Here is a 6,271-nt window from a genome sequence, read left to right on the forward strand (position 1 = left end):
ACTGTCCATAAGGCTATTTGCTCAGTGTTTTGCATTGACACAGATATGAAACTGACTACTACTCTTTCTGCTCCAATAACAGTTCTTGTCACACCATTATCTTCTCATTCCGCTGCAGCCTTCATCTGCCTTCACAGCCATTGAGATTCTAACATCTTTTTCCACCTGCTCTGCCATTGAGGACTTGTAGACCCATGGCTGGGAGCTGAGCAGACTTATAGTAGCTCTCTGTACTCACCCTGTCACAGCACCATCAAAGGATATATATGGCTTTTCAGGATTGACAAGGTGAGGGAAATTATCAAGAAGATGAAGGACAACAAGGAATCTGGAGCAGATGGAATCCCCATGGAAATCTTGAAGCAGAGAGAGAGAAACTTACATTACAGCTTTCTGTCCTTATCTTAAGGATCTGGAACAATCCCAGATGACCTCAGGGATGGCATGACTGACAATCTTCAAGAAAGGAGAAAAATCCAACTGTGGAAACTACAGAGGGATCACCTTGCTGTCCACCACAGGAAAACATTGCAAGAACCATCTCCTTCCACTTGCTGAATCATCTCTTTCCACTTGCTGAAGAGCTCCTACCAGAATCTCAGTGTGGATTTAAGGCATCAAGAATCCCAACTGACATGATCTTCACAGCTCACCAGCTGCAGGAGAAATGCAGGGAACAACATTAGTCTCTCTACATGGTCTTCTTTGACCTCATGAAAACTTTCAGCTGTCAAATAAGAAGTGTTGTGGAGGATCTTTCTGAAGTACAGATGCCTACCAAAATGTGTTACCATTCCCTTCCTGCTCCATGACAGTATGCAAGCAGTGGTTCTCAGTAACAGATCTAACACAAATCCCTTTGAAGGCTGCATCATCACTCCCACACTCTTCACAATATTCCTTGTTGTGATGCTACATCTGACCATCAACAAGCTTCCAGCCAGAGCGGAGCTAAACTACCGAATGGATGACAGGCTCTTTAACCTCAGCTGACTCCAAGCCAAAATAAAGACCACTCAGACCTCAATCATTAAGCTCCAGTAAAATGATGATGCTATAGTGTGTGCTCACTCAGAAGCAGAGTTTCAGGCAACCGCTGGTGTCTTTACCAAGAAATGCAAGAAAATGGGACTGACACAACATTTAGAAGACTAAGGTCCTCCACCAACAAACCCCTAATGAACAGTCTGTCAGCTCTGTTAATCCAGATCCATGGTGAGACTCTGGAAAATTACCTGTACCTCAGAAGCTGTCTCTTACAGAAGGCTGACACAGACAAAGAAATCCAACATTGCTTCAGATGTGCACATGCAGTCATTTGATGCCTGAAAAATAGGCGTTCAAAGATTGTGACCTCAGATCTCAAACCAACCTCATGGTTTATCAAGCAGTTGTAATCCCCATCTTTCTGTACAGAGCTGAGACATGAGCAATGTACAGGAGACATCTAAAGCTGTTGAAGAAATACCATCAACGCTGCCTGTGGAAGATCCTCCTAATCCAGTGGGAAGACAAGACACACTCATGCTAGAGTCCTCCTGAAAACAAACACCATGAGTATCAAGGCAATGATCATTGTTCATCAACTTCATTGGGTTGGACATGTCATCTGGATGTCTGAGTTCAAACTCCTGAAGAAAGTTTTATTCTCCCAACTTAGCTAAGGTGTATACTCAAGAGGAGGGCAGAGAAAGTGCTTCAGGGATGTCCTCAAGGCCAATTTAAAAAAATGCAACATCAATGTGTCAACTAGGGCTGTGCAAAACAGCACAATTTCATTTTGACTTCCGTTTCACCATTCTGATTGGATAGTGTTTCATTTTGAGTTTCATTTCATTTTGAAAGCTCGGTTCCATTTTATTTAGTCTAACTGTTTCACTGTTTCAGCAGCATTTTGACATTTCACCCATAGGCTATAATAGGGAAGCATAAAACTGCCTATAACTTTGTCATTTTTTGGCAGATTTGAATGAAGATAGCAGAAATAATAGCCCTTTCTGAGGCCACAAAGCCTGCCAAGTTTCAAGGAGATAGGTGGAGGGGTTTCTGGGAAACTGCACCTCAAGCTGCTGACAAGCAAAACTTGTGTCAAATGTGTGAGTTAAGGCACAGCAGGATGAAAACTGCAGGCATGGTAGCCCCTGCTGAAGCCATGAAGCTTGCCAGGTTTCAAGGAGATAGATACAGGGGTTTGTGGGAAACTGCACCTTAGGCTACTGACAAGCAAAGCTTGTGATGTGTGACTGTGTGGGTGTCCACATGAGTGCACACGTGCCTCTTGCCCCCCTCAAACCCCTTTGGGACTGGCACTTACGGGAACAAGAAAATGTTCCCTGCACTGCAAATTTGCTTGTGGAGCAAACTTGTTGTGGAGGAACATGGATTTGGGGGTATTTTACAGAGTGACTTTGGGATTTTTTTTTATCAGGGATTTTTCAGTTTTCCAATAGGGAGCACCAGAATTCCTGCCAGTGGCAGGACACTGCCTGCTCAGAGCTGGCACCTTGGACCCAGCTGGCTATGGCTGACCTCCTGGACAAATGGGCCCAGGAGGACATGTTTCGATGGTTCAAAGCATGCCACCACACCCAGAACATCTTCCAGGTGATAGTTGCCCTGATGGCTGGGCAGGGCATACATGGCAGTAGTGCCACACAAAAGCCTACCCGGCAACCGCAGTCCAGTGGCAGCTGGCGCAGAGGGGCAGATGCCTCTACTGGCTCTGCAGTCCCTATCTGAGTCTGGCAGATGCACAGCAGGTCACAGACAGGCAGCAGCCCCCACTGCCAGACGGCTGCAGTGGGTAAAGTGTGCAGGCAACTCTCAGGGCTGTTTCAGCAGTCCAGGTGGCACAAGGAGGTCATGTCCCCAGGTACCAATTGGCTAGGCCTCAGAAGCTCCTGAGAGATAGTAGCTATGAGCTACTTGCCAGGGTGGCTTTTTATACTGCTGGGGCCAGGACAGGGCAGCTTTTTATACTGCTGGGGACAGTACAGGTGCTGGCCCCAGGCTTTGCCTCCCCCTGGCTGAAGATCCAGGAGGTTCTCTGGGCCAACCTAATCTGGTATCTTTTGCAACCCGAAAGCTGGCATCCCAGGCAGCTAAGCTGAGCTCACCTGGAACCTCAGAACTCCACTGCAACCAGCAAGCCTCAGGCCTGTCAAAGACGTGATGGGTCTGGACTTTCCCACTGTGTGTGTGTATGTGTGGCGGATGGAGGTTATGGTGCATCCTACCCGCCTTTCACCAGAGAGATCCTCAGTCCTGGCATTTCCTGGGGCTGCCACACTGCCAACAGTCCCACTAGGCCTCCCAACCCTGGCAGAGTGCAGTTTTAGTGCTCATGCCCAGGACCTGTGGCCTCCTCCTTCCCCATAGCCTCAGTCCATATCTCCATGTTCATCCTGGCATAGGAGCTCAGCAGGGACATGATGCAGTAAGTACCCCCTCCAGCTCTGAGAGTGAGGCATTAAATGGTTTTATAAAAATGAAAATAAGAAATAGGTGTGGGCAGAGTGAAGAGGGTGGCATTCACTCCATCTGCACTTAGAGCTTGGGGAACCCCAGCAGTGGGAGGTTCACCTTGAGGAACAGCAGTTGATCCACCAAACCAGGATCCAAACAGGTGTGGTGGGGTGTCACAACATCCCCAGCAATGCTGAACACCCTCTCACTCAGAACACTGGTTGATGGACAGGACGGGTATTCCCAGGCAACTGTGGCCAGATCCAGCCACATCTGGCTACAGCTTGCCCAGTAGGCCAAGGGGTTGCATAGCAGTGGTTCCACATCCTCAGTGAGATAGGCAGCCACCAAGGCCTGAGCACTACCTGCCTAATGGTGGGGCCTGGTGTCTCAGGACCCCACCATGGAAGCCATGCCCTTGGCCCACATTGGCAGCATCTATGGTGGGGGAGGAGACTAGCTGGTGGATGGTGTGCTAGCATGGGGCAGTGGATCCTCCTCTTCCACATCCCCCCACCTCCATTATTCTGCCTCCCTGACTCTCTTCACCAGCACCTCCATCCACTGATTCAGGCTTTGCCTGCTGCCTACACTGCCCTTCACCCTTGGGTTACACATGGCAACCAGTCTGTGGACTGTACTGGACCTCAAGGGATTGAGACATTTCCTGACACCCTCCTTCAGCCATCTCACCAGTGCCTGCATGTCTGCTGACAGTGGCTTGCCCCATCCAGGAACAATGATCCCCTGGAACCATGATCTCCTGGAACATCTCCATTTGGCTCTGAAGTTCCCTCACTACAGGGAACATCTGGCTAAGGAGGGCATCATCAGCACTGAGGGTCTCAGTGGCCACAAGGAAGGGTTTCAGGACCACCAAGATCTGGTAGATGGTATCACACTCAGCCCTGTTAAGGGGGCCACTGATCCCAATATCCCTGAGCAAGGCCATCTCATGGATGATCTTCTGTTGCTCCACTAAGTCTCCACATGCTGCATGATTTTGTGCTGCATGATGTTCAGCTCTGCCTGTTTGTCCTGCAGCATCTTGCCCCCCTTGATGCTCCAATGAAAGTAGCCTGCCACCTTCCTGCATTTGGGAATGAGCTTGTTGGTGGTGCTGGTGCCATCACCAGCAGCCCTGTCCCCCTCCAATGCATGCCACACAGCGGATGCCACCAAAGTTGGCATCATGGACTGCCTTGACCATATTAGCCCCATTGTCGGTGACCATGAACCCACGGATGAGCCTGCCCAGTGAGCCACCCCTGAACCAAGTAGATCATGGCCCCCATGATCTCTGTTGCCATGTGGGACTCATCCATTACCTTGGCTTGAAGGAGAGCCCACTGACAGCCCAACTGGTCATGCCAGTGCCCTGTGAGGGAGAGGTATCCATGATCTCCACCCTGGCTGCTCCAGATGTCCAAGGTGAAGTGTAAAGCCACCGCCAGACCTCCCTTGCGCAGCTCCTCCCTAAAGTACTTCCTGCATGCCTCATACAGGGAGGGCACCACCGTCCTGCTGAAAGTGGTGTGTGCGGGCACTTGGTATGATGGGGCCATGAGCACCATGAGCCGCCTGACCCCTGGCCACTCAACTAAGGAGAAGGCTTGGCCATCCACAGCAAGTATCACCCGAAAGACCTGTGTGATCTTGCTCACCTTTGCAACATGTCCCCCATCTGTCTGCCTTTGCCCCACTGTTCCAGGATGGCCTGGCTCTGCTTTGGGGGGGGGACGGGGGGTTTGGGGTGAGAGGGGGACTTCTTTTTGGGTATGCTCCCACTGGTGCTAGGCTGTGGAGGAGTAAGGGCAAGGAGATGGTACCTGCGGAGATGCATCAGCATTTCCATGGTGCTCATGTGTTTTGTTCCCTTGCATTTTGTTCCCTTGCCCCAGCTGGTTTTGGCTTGGCAGTGCAGGCAGATAGCATATGTGGGATCATCTGCCAGCAAAAAATGATGCCAGACCACACTACTCGCTTGCTTCTGGGCTGCAGGTGCATGTATGGATGCTGCCTTTTCCCCCTCCTCAGCAGGCAGAGGCACAGCAACAGGAGGAGCTAACTCAGCTGAGCCACTTTCCTCCTCAACCTCTACCTTAACCTCCTCCAAAGTGCCTTCTGGGGAAGGAGACCTGGCTTTAGGGGAAACTTGAGGGGTGTGGAGAACAAACTCAGATGATTCCCCCTCCTTCCCTAGAATTTCCCTTGCTATGGCACTCAGATCCAGATCCAGCTCTTCCTCTGGCACTGGAAGGCTCAGCATGGGAAGTGAAATGGGGGTAGAAGAGACTGTTGTGCTGGTGCTACTGTTTTTTTGTTGTCGTGGTGGTGGGGGGTGGGTTTATGGATGGTGCTCTTGGAGGGGATGCAGATTCAGGCACAGGCAGTGACAGTGGCACTGCTCCCCTCTCCTTGCTGCCTGTAGAACTAGTGGAAGTCTCATGCCTACATGTTGTAGCAAAGGCTGCGTCTCAGTTTGTGGAGAGGGACGGGGGACTTACAGCTCTCCCTCTACTCCCTTTCTTCCCCTCCCTGAAGGCTTGCCAGCTGCCTTTCCAGCATGTTTCATTGTGTGTTTCATAGTGTCTTTGCCTTGATGTGCTGGAAAATCTGTGAGTTCTTCTGTAATGTTATCTATCTGACATATGCAATATATGTAGATATTAAGATAATTGTATGTATGTATATTTATGTAATGTATGTGTGTTTATATGTATGTATTTATGAAATAAATAAAATAAAAATATATAAATGTATATATGTGTTTTCCTATAGAAATTTGATATTATGATATGCAATA

General features: G+C 49.5%; 1 long non-coding RNA gene across 1 annotated transcript in view; it reads left to right on the forward strand.

Moving 5' to 3' along the window:
- Window positions 1-5,822: 5,822 nt before the first annotated feature.
- Window positions 5,823-6,271, forward strand: part of LOC109319207 — a 16,823-nt gene continuing 16,374 nt past the window's right edge. Inside the window, exon 1 of the long non-coding RNA XR_002103411.1 lies at window positions 5,823-5,949. This is a non-coding gene — a long non-coding RNA (uncharacterized LOC109319207). The remainder of the gene's footprint in view (window positions 5,950-6,271) is intronic.

The sequence above is a fragment of the Crocodylus porosus genome, unplaced genomic scaffold (genome assembly GCF_001723895.1).
Source record: "Crocodylus porosus isolate Cpor-Errol unplaced genomic scaffold, CroPor_comp1, whole genome shotgun sequence".
In the NCBI taxonomy this organism is placed as follows: domain Eukaryota; kingdom Metazoa; phylum Chordata; order Crocodylia; family Crocodylidae; genus Crocodylus; species Crocodylus porosus.